Genomic DNA, 18,151 nt, shown 5'->3' with positions numbered 1-18,151 from the left:
ACAGAAGAGAGAAAGAGATTCTGGGATATAAAATGGAAAGCTGGAGGGTAGGATCTGAAAACCAACTTCGCTTATTTCACAATTTTCCCAGGGCTAGACCTAATCGAAAATAATGTTGATGTTATTCCAGGTGACGTAGAATTTAATTAAACTTGTCCTAATAATTTAGAACAGTATATCTTTCTCCCTGCAAACCTTGGTGGTCTTATACGGTCTTTCTTAGTTCTTCATTTACAATTCACTAGAAGGCTGAAAATGGGAGGAAGGAAGTGGGATTAAACCCACATAGAACATTCCTTCTATACAGATTTCAGATGGTGAAGGTTTCCCAATAAGACCATGTGATATTATATTTGAATTACAAAAGAGTTTCAATTAATAATGTTATTTCAGAGATAAATTTTATTTGGGGAAAATAATTTTCTGTGTTCATCCATTCACCTATCCCATAAATACCCAATGAATAACCATCATATACCATTATTTGGTAGTTCTCTTCAAATCTTTAAGAACATAAACTATAGAAACAGTCCCAAGCATAAATGCCTCAAAGAATTTGAAATTATAACCAAAGTATAAATCACAAAAATTTTAAGTAAAAGAGATGGCATGCACCCCAAATAGAATGTGTTCTTTAGAAATCCTGCTGATAAGTTAAAAAACATGGTAGAGAACTGAGAAATAAATAAAATAGTATAAAATGTCCTGCATTTTAAATTTTACTGAATGTTTCTAACACCAGTTTAAAATGTTGACTTTTCTTTGTATGTTTAACAGTATTACCATGCGAATATTGAGCTCTTATAATGGAATACTTACGGTGTTTATTTTTGTCTACATGTTGAAACAGCACTATTTCTATGGGGAGAACATGTAGTAGAGAAGCCACTTGTTTTCATCTCATTTTCTGGGACCTGTTACTCTCTTGGTTTGCAAGAGAAACAACAGTTCCCACAGTAGTTTTCAATCTTGGGGGATTCCTTTCTTTCTTTTGGTCAAGGATAGCAAAGATGGCCTCAAACCAAGGTCTACAAAGTCAACTGGAGGTATTCAACTTCTTTCCTTTCTGAATTATCTGTTCCTCTGGGCAGTAAAAACTTTGCTTTTGTCTTTCAACAAAAATGTTGCTTAATCTCCGTAGGGTTTTAATCCTGTACTCCTGTAATGCCTTTTCCTTCCTACAACTAATTTCCCCACTTTTAAAAGAAGATACATGGCTCCTCATAGTTTGAAATACAACACATATCCTTAAGTCAACAGGCTGTTTTGAATTTAGAAGTGAAGTCTGATCAACTGATGTGTGTTTGGGACTTCTTATTACTTAGGAGAGGGCTAGTCCACCCTTCCTAGGCTAACCTGGCCCTGAGTCTTAGAAGCATTCTTCTGGAACACCCTTTTCCCCTATAAGTATCTGCAATTGCAATTAGCAGATCTCTAGAACAGAATTCTAAGTAAGAGATGAAATTTTTCTTTGAAGATCATATACTTTTTGGTTCCAGTTTTCAAGGCATTCTTCCTTTTGGGGCTTATCATAATCTTCCTCTTAAGGTAATCCTCATCTTCTCCATCACAAATCACAGAGGAGCTTATAGATAAATAATTCCAGTGTTAATCAAATGCTATAATTCTGCCTCATGACACTTTGTGTGATGTTACATGAACACCATAGGAGAATAATACTGTGTAACTCTAAATTTATGAAGAGAACTTAGTGTCATTTATATCTATATCCTATGCCTTCAGAAGATTACTTAACCTTCATGTTTTCTTTATCAGTAAAATCTAAAACAATTCTTCATTATGCTATTTGGACAGTACTTCAAATGATTGAAATATTAATGGGAAAATAATTGAAAATTAACATTTTCCAAGAATCTTCTGTTTCCCTGAACTTGAATAAGTTGTTTTTTTTTTTTTTTTAAGAATCATTGCATTGATAAGGAGCTTAAAATTCTCCTAATTTACAGATGGACAAAACCATCTTTTGAGGCCATCTGCCACTTTCAAAGTCACCAAGGACTTGATCAGGTTCTTAATAATCATTGTTCCCCCAAAGGAGGTGTTCCTCACATATTCTTGAATGAACAACAATTCTAGATTTCTAAAATGGCACAACTGAACACAGAAATTGCAAAATGCTAAACATGCAGGTTAGCCTGGATCAGTGACAGTTCTAGTAAATTATAGCTTCTTCCTCTTGTTATTCAAGAACAAAATGAAAGCGACCAAGAAATATATTAAAGACTGTACTTACTAAATTAAATCGAATGGAATGCAACATGAAAGCAATTTATCATGTTTCATGCAACATGAAAGCAATTTATCATTCAAGAAATATCTGTGATAACCTAGCTCTAAATTCGGTGTACGGGGCTGGGGGTGGGGGGTAGGGGGCGGGTGGAATATGAGCCTTATGGGGACGCCTGTTAACAACCCTAAAGCCTTGTCTCATCTAAAAAAAAATGGAGTCAATATGATACCTACTTCATGAATTACATGAGATAATAGAATTAAACAAGTTAATTCCTGAAAATTATTTAGCACAGCACCTGGAACATAGTTGACAGTAAATACTAGCTATTTTTATAATTGTCATTATTATCATTTTACATAGAGGATTATTATTATTATTTATGGTAGTTATATTCTAAAAAGTCCCTTCAAACATTTAACTAACAAATACTGAACCATTACCCCTAGGGAAAATACAGTTAGGTTCCCACAAGTCTAGTCACAATATTTTCATCTACTGAACAATATCTAACACTGTTTTATGTGTGCTTCTGTTTAAAGACACCTTCTTTGATATGAATTATTGATTTATTAACACTGAACCCAGCCAAGAAAACTATAACTTACGCCTCCATACAGCTTATCTCACACGCATATCTTCTCCATATGGCTCATCACAGCCTTCTTGCACTGAAGAACACTAGACAATACCTTAGCGCTACAATTGGGGGCCATTTTATAAAGCAAAACCATCACCACAATGAATGTGAGAAAACATCACATAAGATAGATCATGTAAAGAACAATTGTTCAAACCTCAACTGGGAATGTGCACTTCTGGTGACTCAAATTCTTTGCTGCTTTTTGCACATGCATGTCTGCAAATCACTGCAAAAACACTGTGAGTATTGATTTTGGTGTTACAAATAGATGTTAGCCAGTAGGTGAATTCACAAATACAGAATCCACAAAGAATGAGGATGAACCATAGTGAGCTTTTGAAAAACTAATATAAATTCTGTTTGCCTAGATAAGAGTTTCAGGAGGGAAGAGGCAGGACAAGAAGTTTAGAGGTTTATACTTGTGCCAGGAAAGGCAGGATCTTATAAGCCCTGTTAAGTTACTTCTTTCTCTAATAATAATGAGGCCCCATCACTAAAACTCTTAAATGAAGAATGTCATAATTAGATTTACGTTTTATAAAGAGAACTGGCTTATAATGAACACAAGGATAGAAGAACCCCCAGAAGGGTGCCTTGTACATTGTGCACACTCAATATTTACTGAATAAATTCCGTATTTACTGAATGTAATATAGAGATTAGTTTTTCTGGGGCTGGAGGCAGGGCTGGAGGCAGGGCTGGAGATAGGGAAACTTTAAGATGCTACTACTATTCAATGTTGTCAAGGTTCTGGCCACGGCAATTAGGGAAAAAATGAAATGAAAGGCCTTCAGATTAGAAAAGGAGTAAACTATGTCTATTTGAAGATGACATGATATTATACATAGAAATTCCTAAAGATTTCACTGAGAACTATCAGAATAATCAATTTAAGCAAGATTTTAGGATACAAGACCAATATACAAAACCAATTCTATTTCTATACAGTAGCAATGAGCAAACCAAAAAATAATTAAGAAAACACTTCAGTTTACAATAGAATAAAAAATAAAATACTTAGATGTAAGCTTAATCAAAAAAGCATAAAATGTATACTGAAAACTAACTGTTGAAAAAAACCGAAGACCTAAATAAATTGAAAAACAGCATATTCACAGATTAAAGGACAATATTAAGATTTCAATAGTCCATTAGCTGATATGCAGATTCAACATAATCCCCATGAAAATTGCTGCTGTTTGTTGTTGAGGAATTGACAAACTGATGCTAAAATTCATACGAAAATTATTTGACTCGGAATAGCCCAAATAATCTTGAGAAAGATCAAATTTGGAGGGCACACAGTTACTGGTTGGAAAACTTACTGTTAAGATACAATAACCAAGATAGTGTGGTATTGGCATAAATATAGACATAAAGACCAAAGGAATAGACTTGAGAGTTCAGAAATAGACCCTCACATTTTTGGCTGGATGATTTTCAACAAGGGTGCCAAGACATTTCTTTCTTTTTTTTTTTTTTTTATTTTTTTTTTAAATTTTTTATTTATTTATGATAGTCACAGAGAGAGAGAGAGAGAGAGGCAGAGACACAGGCAGAGGGAGAAGCAGGCTCCATGCACCGGGAGCCTGATGTGGGATTCGATCCCGGGTCTCCAGGATCGGGCCCTGGGCCAAAGGCAGGCGCCAAACCGCTGCGCCACCCAGGGATCCCCGATGGAGGATGAGTAGTCTTTTCAACAAGTTGCTAGGAAAACTAGAAGCCCCATGCAAAAGAACAATATTATATGCCTAACTTGTACCATAAACAAAAATTAACTCAAAATTGATTAAAGATCCAAATGTAAGTTTTGTAAAACTACAAACTCTTAGAAGAAAAGAGGTAGAAGTCTTTGTGACCATGAATTTGTCAGTGGTTTCTTATGTATGATGCCAAAAACTTGAATAACAACAGCACCAATTAAAGATAAACCAGACATCATCAAATTTAAAACTTTCATGGTACAAATGATGCCATCAACAAAGTGAAAAGACTACATACAGAATGGAAGAAAATTTGCAAATTATACACCTGTATATCTAGAATACACAAATACCCAAACTCCATAACAAGACAACCCACCTAAAAATAGGCAAAAGATCTGAGTAGATAGGTCTCCAAAGAAGATATACAAAAATCCAATGAACACACAAAAAGATGCTTAAACTTCATTAGCCATCAGGAAAATGCAAATCAAAGCCACAGTGAAATACCGCTTCGCATTCAGTCATATGGCTATAATCAAAAAGACAGTAACAAGAGTTGACAGGCATGTGGAGAAATTGGAACCCTGATACTGTGGTGGGAATATAAAGTGGTGTAGCTTCTTCAGAAAACAGTCTGGTAATTTCTTAAAAAGTTAAACTAAGCAGTGCTGTTTGATCAAGCAATGCTCCTCCTAGGTAGGTACCTGAGAGAAATGAAAACATATATCCATTCAAAACATCTACATGAATGTTGACAGCAGCATTATTCATGATAGTCAAAAAGTGGAAATAGCCCAAATGACCATCAACTAACAGATAAATAACGTAACATCCACACAACGAAATATTATTTAACAATAAGAAGTAATAAAATACCAATAAATGCTGTGACACAGTTGAAACTTGACAACATTATGCTAAATGAAAGAGGCCAGTCACAAAGAACTACATGTTGCATGGTTTCAGATAAATGCATGCATACATTTAAGTGAAAAGTCTAGAAGAGGGAAATCTATGAAGACAAAAAAATATAATATTAGTGGTTTCCAGGAGCAAAAGGGACAGAATAATGGTCAGTGACTGCTTATGTATATGAAGTTTTGTTTGGGGGTGGGTGTTGAAAATGCTGTGAAATTCTGTAGTGGTTATGGTTGCAAAAGTTTGTGAATATAACAAAAACCTCTGAAATATACACTTTAAAGGATAGATTTTTTTGAAGTGAATTTTATCTAAAAACTACTTTAAAAACTACTTTGTAAAGAATTCTATAGGATTTCCAATTCTGATTGTGATACAGTAACTGCTAAGAGAATTGTCCTCCTGCTATTAATCAATACAAACATGGATGAAATTTGTGATAGATACTTTGGAAGCCTCAGGTAACAGGTGGTCAACACTGTCACTATCGAGAGAACGGAAAAGCCTGAAATGAGCCTTATCTTTTCTGAACTTGAGTATATAAAATCAGAGCCCAAGTAGAAGTAGTAATTTGGTGTAGCTGAGGAGACAATTGCCTGACTTCAGAGGTGTAGAAGAAGGTGAAATTTGAGGGGCAGGTTCCCTTTATTGAGGCAGTTACTCAGTTGGGTGGGGCTAAGTAAGCATGGGGGTTCCATTGCTTCCTTGGCCATGGCTTAAATTCCACATGGAGCAGAGAACAGCTCCTGTGGGGCAGAGCAGTGATGAAGATTTCAGAGTTTTCTCTGCATTAGGAGGGTGGGAGGAAACAGGAAAGAGTAGAAGGAAAATGAGGTGAATAGAACATACAAATGGATATAATATATAGTCACAGTGACTAATAACCATGGCAGGCTTTGATTCTTCAAGCGATTAAACAAAACTAAAAATGTCTTAAATAATTATTAAAAGTTATTGACAATATCAATCCATAAAAAATAAGAAAATAATTTCTTTTACTGAGAAAAATCAAAATAGAACCTGTTAAATAAATATCTATTAAGTTTCATATCCAAAAGTCTTGTTAAGGGATCCCTGCATGGCTCGGCAGTTTAGTGCCTGCCTTTGACCCAGGGCATGATCCTGGAGTCCTGGGATTGAGTCCCACATCGGGCTCCCTGCATGGAGCCTGCTCCTCCCTCTGCCTGTGTCTCTGCCTCTCTCTCTCTCTGTCTCTCATGAATAAATAATAAAATAAAATCTTAAAAAAAAAGTCTTATTAAATGTGAAGAACACCACTGGAGTGTAAAGATAGTAAGGAAGGTAAAGTCTAAGAATTTAGAGGAATTCATTCAATTTAACAGTTTTTTTTTTTTTTTTTGGTTGCATGATGGCTTGCAGGAGGAAGAGTGAAAGGAAAAAGGGAGAGAAATTCTAAGATAATGATGTGCAATAAATTATTCTCTAAAACAAAATTCTTCCAGAAATATATTTTTCCAACAAGATCACTTCCATTAGTCCATCAATGTTAAGTGGAATCCTTGGGTTAGAGTCAAAGTAGGTACAATTATGCCAAAAGCACTATTCAATTTTAAAATAAGGAATCAGTGTCAACAAAGGTGTGAATCAATCAATCTTTTCTAGTTAATATCTTGCCCTTGTGTCTTTTTCTGTTTTGAATTTTTAAAAATATTTTATTTATGTATTTGATAGAGAGAGAGCGAGTGTGAGAGAGCACAAGCAGGGGAAGGGAGAGAAGCAGGCTTCTTGCTGAGCAGGTAGGCCAACATGGGACTTGATTCCAGGACCCTGGAATCATGACCTGAGCGGAAGGAAGATGCTTAACGGACTGAGCCACCAGGGACTGCCCCCCCTCCCCGTTGCGTCCTTTTCATTTGAGTAAAGAATGTATATGTCAATTGCAAACCTTTATTCACCTATTGGCTGGGCTGGACAAAAAAAGCCAACTGAAAATGATGCTAGGAAAAACATGATCCTAGTCTTATCACATTAACAAGTGATTTTAAAAATTGTTTTAACCTTGTAGTACGTGGTTAGTCATCACCATGTGCACCACTAACTCAAGCTAGATGCTTGTTCTTTTGCCAAATAATGTCACTTTAAATGTGTGCAAATATCAATATCACAGTGAAATTTAGGACCTAACTTCTGACAAGGTGTGACCACATGCATGGTAATGAAATTTCATCTGTTCTCTTAAAATTTCTCCTCTAAGGATGCTTTATTTTAGGAGAAATGGAACCAATTTAAGTTTAAAATATCCATTCAAGACAGCTATGAAAAAATAAACTGTACTGAAAAAAATCCTACCTCTAAGTATATATATATATATGGATTTATTATTCACTGTAACTCGTTGGTAATGTTTTCTAAGGGACTAAATTTTTTTAATACATTATGTATGAGAAAGCAAAGTTTCACTCTGTTGTATATTAGGTTAAACCCTTAAAATAAATACTAGACAGTGAAATTCATCACAATATGCCTTCATTTAACATTTTCCTGCAGCTAATGTTCATTTTTTAAAGGGCTGGCTAGGGGCCCAAAGAGGATCATGTAACACTGAAAAAAATCCCAGATCCCTGGAAAACATTATAGAGACATTCCAGTATATTTAATTTTTTAAAAATGATATTTGTCAAATTGTCAGCCATCTATTAGACTGCATACTCTATGACTATACTGCCATTTTAGAGTGTTGATAATACATCTTATTGGATTTCCCACTAGCCAAGAGTTCCTGGTAAAATATTTTCCTACCACATCAGCCACTAGTCATCAACCATGTCAAACATTTTCAATTTGGATAATGAAATTCTAAGTTGACTGTACTCAATAAATAATAGAGATACATAATATTAACCATATAATATTTTAAGCATACTTAAATTAAGCTATGTAACATACAGGAATTTAGGGCAAAACATTTATATTGATCTCACATACATAAATCTATTAATTACTGTGTTCTACAAATGCATAATCTTTAACTCAGCCTTCTCCAGAACAGAATTTAATTGCATATATGTATTTAAAAATTAGGAGCAGAAATATGCTTTAGAAATGTCAAATAAACTAACATAAGCTCTGATCTCTTTGATAGATAAATGGAAAGAATATACAAAATATAAAATTTACCATTTTCATAATTTTAAGCAAACAGTTCAGTGGCAGGAGGTACATTCACATTGTTGTGTAACCATTGCCATCATCCATCTTCAAAATCTTTATCTTCCTATTAAAATAATCCGTACACATTAAAAAATAAGTCCTTACTCACCCCTGCCAGTATCAGGAAATACATTCTACTTTCTTTCTCTATGAATTTGATGAATCTAAATACCTTAGATAAGGAGAACCATATACTATTGGTCCTTTTATGACTGGTTTATTTGATTTAGTATGATATCTTTATGGTTCACTCATGTTGTATCATGGATAGGAATTTTCTTCCTTTTAAAGTTTGAATAATGTCCCATTGTATGCATATACTATCAATGGACACTTTATTCAGCCATCCATAAGTGGATGCTTGAGATACCTTTACCTTTTAGCTATTGTGAATAATGCTGCTGTGAATATTGGTGAACGAATATCTATTGAATATCTATTCAAGTCTGTGCTTACAATTTCTTGGTTCTTTGCATATATTTTTAATAAGTTCTCAGATCTACCCATGAGCTTATTTCATATTTTAAAGGTGATTGTTGCTGTTTTAAGGGACTCGGTATCACCATACCCACCCCTTAGATGGCCAACACACTCTCTTTGTCCTGGAAACATTGATAAGATCTCTTATAAAACAGGGGAACCTGGGAGGTTCAGTCAATTAAGAGATTGCCTTCAGTTCAGGTCATGATCCCAGGGTCCTTGGATTGAGCCCCAAATCAAGCTCTCTGCTCAGCAAGGAGCCAACTTCTCCCTGTCCCTCTGCCTGCTGCTCTACCTACTTGTGTGCTCTCTCTCTCTCTCTGTCAAATAAATAAATAAAATCTTCTTTAAAAAATATCTCTTAAAAAACAATGGAAAGAGGTTTCTTAAGATGGTCTACCATTCTTGCCCTATTTCTAAATTCTGAATATTTGTTTTGCTTAGGGAGATGTAAGTCTTAGCTTTTGAAGAACCAAAGCTGGAAGGAATTTGGAAAAAATCCACCACAAAACATGGTGTCCATTCCCCAGCCTTTATGTACAGCCTCATCCTGATTCAATGTAACTCTCTTTTATTGAAGGCCTCTACATAACAAAATATCAAAGCCTTCCTTATCAATCTCTTCCTACGTTCAGAGCTCTTTCAAAAGAATTGTCTTCATATCTAAGTAAAATCTAACCTTGCTGTTACTCTTCCACCTCTGTTCCTTTGCCAATCTTCTACTCAGTCCTTTCCATTCTGAACTCTACATTACTCCCAAAATGTACACACTGATCTTTGGAAATCCAGTGTTAAATGTCATCTCTTCTTGAAAGTCCTTCCTGATCTTCCAGGATGAGTATAGTTTCCTTGTTTGAAAATGAAGGGGAAAATGGCCTTTCGATTTGTTGTGAGAACTTGATATAAAAAAAGATATGCTTAAACACTAACGCACATGGTAAGTTATCAATAAACATTGGCTGTCATTACCAATGAAGACAACAACTAATAGAGGATGAGGAACAGTTGCTTCCTATCATTATATTAATTTTTTCTACCTATAGAAATCATTATTCTTTTACCATTTAGTCATATCATCTTTTTGTTTTCTTTTCTACTAAATCTTAGGTCCTTACCTTTTTCCTATCCTAAGCCTTCTTCCCTAAGTCTTCACTAAATTATTCTCATCTACTTCAGCTTTACAATCCTAACCTAGAAATTAATTTCCAAGTTGGGGAATAAAAAATGTCAAATACAACTGGAGATGGGAAGAGGAGAGATGCTAATTTAATATTAAATCATTGTTTGCCATCATTATAGTGCTTATTCTCTGATAATGTGTTAAAACAATATCATGCTCTTAGCCTTTTTGGCTCACAGACCTCCATTGCAAATATGATGAAAACTGTGGATTATTGCTCGCCTTCCAAAAAACACACACTCACAATTTTGCATTAAAATTCTGGAGATGTATGAACCCTCCTGAATGTTCCAGGAGTGTCCACAGATCCCAGATCAACACTATTATATAATATAAACATAAAAATCTCAATCGTTCCGTTTTCATCTGAAATTTATCTCAGATTTCTTGCCCCCAAATTTTATCCTATTCTACCACATGCTGTTTACACCTTTTTATTGTTTTCCTATGGTTAGATCAATGCTGATTTAGCCAAATGCTCCAGATACTATAGAGAGTAATTGAGGAACAAGGTAAGGGGATATGTCTATGTATAAGAGATATCATTATCTCTTTTCCTTACATTTGTATAACCAGTGTTAGAGGACTCCTCTTCAGGCACAAGGGTAACATATTAAAGAAATGACAAATTATTTAGTGTATTTGAAAATCTTAAATCACAAAAAGAACTAAAGGTTCTGAATTCACATAGTTCAGAAAATGTACTTTAATCCAGTTTCCTTCTAAAAACAATTTTCACTAGACTACACAAAACTTTGAACTATCTGGTAGATTTTATAATTTTTAGTGAGGTATTAAAATAAATTGGATAGCAATCTATTTAGGGTAGACTAAACTTGATTCATCTAGGGGCTTTTACATCTGAGAATAAGATTTCTCTCTAGTCTGTAATATTCTTATACATATATTTGTGGGTAATCTGTCTTACTTGAAAGCACAAACTATTACCACTAAGAAAAGAAGAAACACCTAGGACAACCCCCTAAATTATAAGCAATTTAATTCTTTTTTTTTTTTTTGGCAATTTAATTCTAAATCATACATTTGTTAGCAAAAAAGTCCAAACAATGGTACTTTAATTTTAACCTTGGTCTATACTAAATGTAACTTTAACTTCATTGTGTCATAATTTACCTTACTACATTATATTTGATTGGCTATGCCTTATTCTTTGATACTCAGAAAGTGCTCCAGAGAAGCACATGCAAATGGTCAACCATCCCTACTTGTCAACTTGCATAGATGCAGTAGTTGTAAATTCTGCTGTGTTGTGGATCAGCAGCAACCAGTCAGATGACACAACTACCCCTGAGTAATAGACATAGAGAGTGGTTAGGGACTCAAGGTGTCAGTGAGTAGGAGCTTGACAACAAGTGGGAATTGAAGGCAATTGCTTCCAGTTGAGTTGTGGATAATTGATGAGCAGAGGGGAAGGAAGAAAACGAGTGATTGAACAGCAAATGCTCAGAAATAATCTAATTTCACCTGCTTTGTATAAATGAAACATGAAGATTACTCTTAGATTAGGACTGGGAACATGGTTTAGGGGGAAAAATTAGTTATTTGAGATTCAAGAAACCTGAATTCCAGACTTAAATTTGCCATTAATATTAGACAAGATAGGGGATCCCTAGGTGGCTCAGCAGTTTAGCACTCACCTTCAGCCCAGGGAGTGATCCTGGAGTCCCGGGATCAAGTCCCATGTTGGGCTCCCTGTGTGGAGCCCGCTTCTCTCTCTGCCTGTGTCTCTGCCTCTCTCTCTCTCCCTCTCTCTCTCTGTCTCTCATGAATAAATAAATAAAATCTTTAAAAAAATATATTAGGCAAGATAGTTTTTTCTGTGTCTCAGTAGACACAATGTTAAATGAGAGGATTGGGTTAGAATTCCATGATGCTAATCTTTAATGAGGCTGTTTTCATTCCCAGGCTAATACTATTTCATTTGAACATTTATATTCTAAATATGAGCACAGTAAATGGTGGTGTTACCATCAACTTAGCATCAGGAAGTCCTCATTATTACAATAGTTACAATCATTACTCAGTTAATATTAGCTACTACAGGATAAATAATATGATGTCTTTTGAAGTATGTTGAAGTTATACTTTTTAAAGTTATTAAGCAAATTTTATTTTTTCATTTTTTTAAGAATGGATATAATTATTCATTTTTGAAAATATATGAAGCTTTTACTGAGTAGTGCCCAGATTTCTGGATCCTGGAGATGCAGCAGTAAACAATATAGAAAAGGATCCTGTCCTCGTGGATAGAGAATTGAGAATACTTAAATACAAAATCAAGATAATTCCAGAGTGTGATTAATTTCTTTTAAAGAAACAAGACAGTGATTTTTATGGAGACTATTGGGTAATATGACTTGGCGGAGGGAGATGTTGCTGTGGATTGAATGGTCACTTCTAAAAGGGAATAATTTGGGCAAAGGCATACCTTATGAGAATAAACCATTTCTGCTGAGAGGCACACAGATAGAAAGGTACGAAAGTCATGTAGAAGGAATGATCTTACCCTGTGTAGAACAGCAAGAAGGCCTGTGTAGCCTAGTGTGGAATAAAGTCTGGAGGACAGGCAAGGGCCAGTATGGTGAACAAGTTAAAAGTTTCCACTGAAATATATATCTACAACAACTAGGAGCTTTTAAATATTAATATCAATGTATTTGAGGGGAATTTTTGCTTAAAACTGGAACTGACTATAGATAATTCTGCCTTCTGTGGAATGGGACTGTGGGGAGTGGTATGCACTCTCGTGTGTGAGTGTGTGTGTGCGTTTGTGTGTGATTTGGGCATGAATATTTCTTCAGAGAGTAGAGTAAAACTTTTCTCTATATCTCACTTCCTTATCCAGAGACTGGCCAAGGACAGAGAATGGGTAGCACCTGAAGCAGAGCTTTAGAAGCACACTGAGTGAGGACTCATATGTGACTGGGAAGCATAGAGCTGAGTTTGGGGTTGGTTAGGGAAAGTGAAATTATCCTAAAAGGGAGAAGAAGGTGTTTAGTCCATGTGATATAGGGCGGCAGGCCAACATATTTTTAAGCAGAGAAATCACCAATATTGAAAATCTTGTATAATTGCTAAGTAAACTATTCTAGTCTTGCCAAACTTTCAGTAAAGTCAGGGACACAGACAGATACTTTTTGTTAGAAATGCTTTTTTTGGAGGGAATCAAGGAACAGGGCTGAGTTCCATGTTTGAAATGATGTAGAGCAGTAAGGATGGAAGAGATGTAGGAGTGAGATTTGGAATCCCTGAACTCTGGCACTTGAGGCCAGAAGAGACCATGAAAATATGAGTCCCCCAGAAATCTTAGAACGTCAGCTGAGTGGATTGAGCTAGCTGTAATTATACAAGTGTTCATTTATGCATTCATTTTCAGTTATCTCACCACTATGCAGTCTCTTAAAGGAAAAGAAAGTAATTGGAAGACACAGGGAAAGAGAGAGTGACTCCTTTCTTAGGAACTGTAAGCATCCATGATACCAAAACATCAGCTTGGTGAGAAAAACAAGTCAAGTTATTTGTTTAATACAGAGTACTCAAAATAATTGCCTAGTTGAATAAGTTTTCACTTCCCAGCAGCTTGATTTGTCACAAAATAGAGCTCAAACATAAATATTTAAAAGTAGAAATACATTTATTTTATTCCAAGTTCTGAGACATTCATAAACATGTTTCAGTTTTATCAGCAAGAATCCATGTGAATGACTTGTCCCCTTTGCTCTGGGATTCTGGAGTTTTAAATGGGCCAGGGTTTTGAAGTGTTGAAAGATATTATAAAGCACTTACAAGTATTCAGCTAGTCAGACTGCTCAATAAGTGAACATTTATAACCTCAAAATTTTGACAGAGCATGATTCATGTAGGAATGACCCCTTGGACAACAGATGGCTTTATTGTAGGTATGCTTGAGAGAAGGAAACACAAAGCAATGTGATCTGAGGGAAATAAAAATGGAACCTAGAGAGAAATATTGAACTTAGAAGCATGAATTACACTCTTAAATAAGGGAAATTTTGAACAATTTAGCTGATATATTTTTAATGATAGTGTGCTTTCAAAATATTTTATTTGAGACTGTTTAAGACATATTTATGGGACAAGCCTCAAAAACAAAGTAGACCAAAATTAATATCTAGTTAATATCTAGGCAACCCATCCCAAATCATATTATAAATCTAAAGTATTTAGAAAAAAAATAAAAGTTTGGGGGAGTAAGAACTACAATGTCAACCAAAAACCTAAATCCACAGCATTTTAATTTCTTGGTTTTTTTTTTCTTTTTTTCCCTGTAGTTGTGGGGTGCTTATAATCTGGAAGGTATTCTGGAGAAGCATTGATTCAAAGTCATGTTTTAGGATAACATATTACCACTAAAATATATCAAGTTTTGATTTAGAGGGTTTTATCAGTTTTTAAAGGAGAATCAGGAAAGCCTGGTTGGCACAGCAGTTGAATGTCTGCCTTTGGTCAGGGTGTGATTCTGGGATCTGGGATCGAGTCCCACACTGGGCTCCCTGCAAGGGGCCTGCTTCTCCATCTGCCTGTGTCTCTGCCTCTTTCTCTCTCTGTGTCTCTCGTGAATAAATAAATAAATCTTAAAAAAAAACAAAAAACAAAAACAAGAGTCAAAAGTGATGTAAGTAAAAACATGTACTTTCAGGTATGTGCAGTATCTCTTAAAACTGAAGTTAATACTATATATAAATTCACTTTGGAGAAAGAAACATCAGATTCCCCAAAAATACTTTTACATTAATCCATAGAACAAATGCAAATTTCCCTCTCATTTGGAGCCTATTATGATACACAGTATACTGGTACAATGCTCTTTCCTAACTTTCTAGGAGTACAAAACTACTCACATTACCATAAAAAAAATAATGGAACAAGAAACAATAAATAATTTCTCTCAAAGGACAAAAAAAAAAAAAGTTTATCCAATGAGAAACAACAACAACAACAAAAAAAAAACAGAAAACAGAAAAAGCATCAGGGACCAGGGAGGAGAGCAGGACGCAGGACACTCATGCCCCTGCCAGTGTTCATTGCAGATGAGTCCTGACCCCTCAGGAGAGTGTGCCCATCTGTGGTTCAAGAGAGCCAGGAGAAGTTTATGTGGGTGATCAGATTTTCCACACTTCTTGCTCCATTTTGTAGATGGACCACCAGAGTTACTATGGGGCGGTACAAAGACTCCTATCTGACTTTACCCAGATAGCAATAGGAAAAAACAGAATACAGTCCTTAAGTCCAGCATTCCTTACCTCCTCACAACTGCTGCTTAGTCATTAAAGTCATAATAAAGTAGTATTGCTGCTTACCAAGTTTTCTAAAATAAGTATAAAAAAATAACAATGAAAAATCAGCAAGGACAAAAAAATGGATTCGCTTATATATTTTTCCTTTTATTTAGTCATTTCTCCCCTTAACACTATTAAGCAAGAAGCATTTATGGACTAGAATGCTCATTCTTGACTAATGGTTTATACAAACTGTAAATGTACACTTTAATATCCCTATGCTTCTTTGGTCCTCATTACAACTCTGTAGATCAGTTTAATATTTTTCCTATCCTCATTTTATGGATGAATCTGAATTTTAAAGAAAATAATTTATCAAAAATCAAACAGCTGATACAGATTACAATCAATATTAAATACAAAACTTCTGCATATAAATTATATTCCCCCTTCTTTAATCATGCATCTACAACTGCAATGACTCCAAATAAATATTCTTCTAAAACATAATTTATTACAAGATCTGTTAACCACCCAATAGAGACACATACTAAAAGTATAATTCTTGAGTAATTTTCAGGGCTTGTAAAAACCTTGTTTATACATGCAAAATATTTTTTCAGTGTTCCTAATTCAAATGACACAACAAATCAGAAAAAGATCTTACTTCAGCATCTTAGACATTCACTATTAATTCCTCAAAACTTTTCTTTACGTATTTTTTCTTTTTCTAGTTTGAAGAATTAGAAAACCTGTTAGAAAATTTAGCTGTTGCAAGTAAAACTGAATTAGAAGAAGAAGAAATCAGGAGCAAGAGAGAGGGATCTAACAATATGCCAGGTTTGGGGGGCTTTTTATTCATAGTATTAATTGAGGGAAAAAATGAAACACTGTGTTCTGTGGGCACACATAGCATTTCTATGTATAAGAATGGTTTAAAATTGGCTTTGGCTATAAATAATGTCCATGAATGAACTTTTAGAATTAGAAACAAAAACAAATACAACACACATTATTACTGATAGAAAATACAATTTAAACGCAGAACAGTTAATTAGCAAGCATGGAATATTCCACAAATTACTTACAAGGACAAGCTAAGCCTTATCAAGGCTTCTGTGGTCTGCTTCTATGTGAGATATTCGTTGTCACTGTATAGATTTTTTTTCCCTTCTGCTAAACGTTCCATAACTTTCTTGGCAAGACTGAATGTAAGTTATTCTTATAAAATACCAGACTGTCATAATTATGATTTTTAGTATTATCCAAATTAATTACAACTTCCAGCAGTGACACGGACTAAAATAGCAAGAGCTGCTGGTGATCTAAAACTACTCTCAGCATGTCCCAGCGAGTACTTGGCCAGGAGCACATGTCACTTAAAAAAAGCATGTAACCCTTTAGACCCAACAGTCAATTAAGGCCTTGGTAGAAATGTCAGCCATAAGAATGAAAAGACCTTTCAATTATTTACATACAATTTTCCTCTAATTAGTGAGAACTGATTTTCATTTCTTCCCTTTCTTTCCTCAAACAGGACCATATGAGATCAAATTCAGAAGGGCAGCTGCTTCATTAAAGACACAGAGAGAGAAAATGAGAGCGAGAGCGAGAGCGAGAGCCAGGAGAGAGAGAGGCAGTTTTTCTTGTCAATCAGACCTCCTGATTCTTATAGAGACGGGGTCAGCAAATGCCTATCAGCTTAGCAGTCTTTAAAGATTTGTAGGGTACTTTGCTAGGGTCTGTGCTGATGATATAAAACAATAAGACATTTTCAAAAATGTCTGACAAAGTACAATTATAATCAACAAAGTGTAGTGTCACAAGCTACTGATGTCTATGTGGTACAAAAGAGATCCACTACTCTACTTTTATTTGATAGTTGTATGACTTGCAAAATACCTGTACATATATGTAAAAAAATATAACAATTTAAATATAGTATAGTCAAAATTGTATCTTAAAATTACTTTTGTAAAGCAATTTTGAAAAGACTTTTGAAATATTTGAGTAGAATTGACTCTGGAATAATTATAAGTACTATTCAGTTTCTTTTTAAAAAAAAAAAATTATTTATTCATTCATGAGAGACACAGGGAGAGAGAGAGGCAGAGACACAGGCAGAGTAAGAAGCAGGCTCCATGCAGGGAGCCCAATGTGGGACTTGATCCCCGGTCCCCAGGAGCAGGCCCTGGTCTGAAGGCGGTGCTAAACCACTGAGCCACCCGGGCTGCCCTACTATTCAATTTCTAATATCAATCTGGAGTTGACATACTTTGGGGGCACAGTTTGGGAAAACCTTTGCAAAAGTACATACATTTCATTTCTTATTCTATGGAATGGACAATAACAAAATAAAATTTTATTTTGCTAGTGTTTTAATTTTATTTCTAGATTTGAGAATATCTACCTCTAGAGGAAAGAATGTTCTGGGTCTTTCTAATTATATTACCTCCTTAATATAACTTCTTAAAGTATTTTTAGGTCTCAACTTATAGGGGAGAGACTTAGACGTATTTACACATTTAAAAGTAGAATTTA

At 34.9% G+C, this 18,151-nt stretch overlaps 1 protein-coding gene across 1 annotated transcript in view; it reads right to left on the bottom strand.

Moving 5' to 3' along the window:
* EYA4 (EYA transcriptional coactivator and phosphatase 4) overlaps positions 1 to 16,904 on the bottom strand; it is a 318,816-nt gene extending 301,912 nt beyond the window's left edge. The window contains exon 1 of the mRNA XM_041743330.1: positions 16,699 to 16,904. The gene's annotated coding sequence lies outside the window, so the exon portion shown is untranslated. The remainder of the gene's footprint in view (positions 1 to 16,698) is intronic.
* Between the last annotated feature and the right edge of the window lie 1,247 nt (positions 16,905 to 18,151).

The sequence above is a fragment of the Vulpes lagopus genome, chromosome 2 (genome assembly GCF_018345385.1).
Source record: "Vulpes lagopus strain Blue_001 chromosome 2, ASM1834538v1, whole genome shotgun sequence".
Taxonomy (NCBI): domain Eukaryota; kingdom Metazoa; phylum Chordata; class Mammalia; order Carnivora; family Canidae; genus Vulpes; species Vulpes lagopus.
This window is presented reverse-complemented; position numbering and strand designations above follow the sequence as displayed.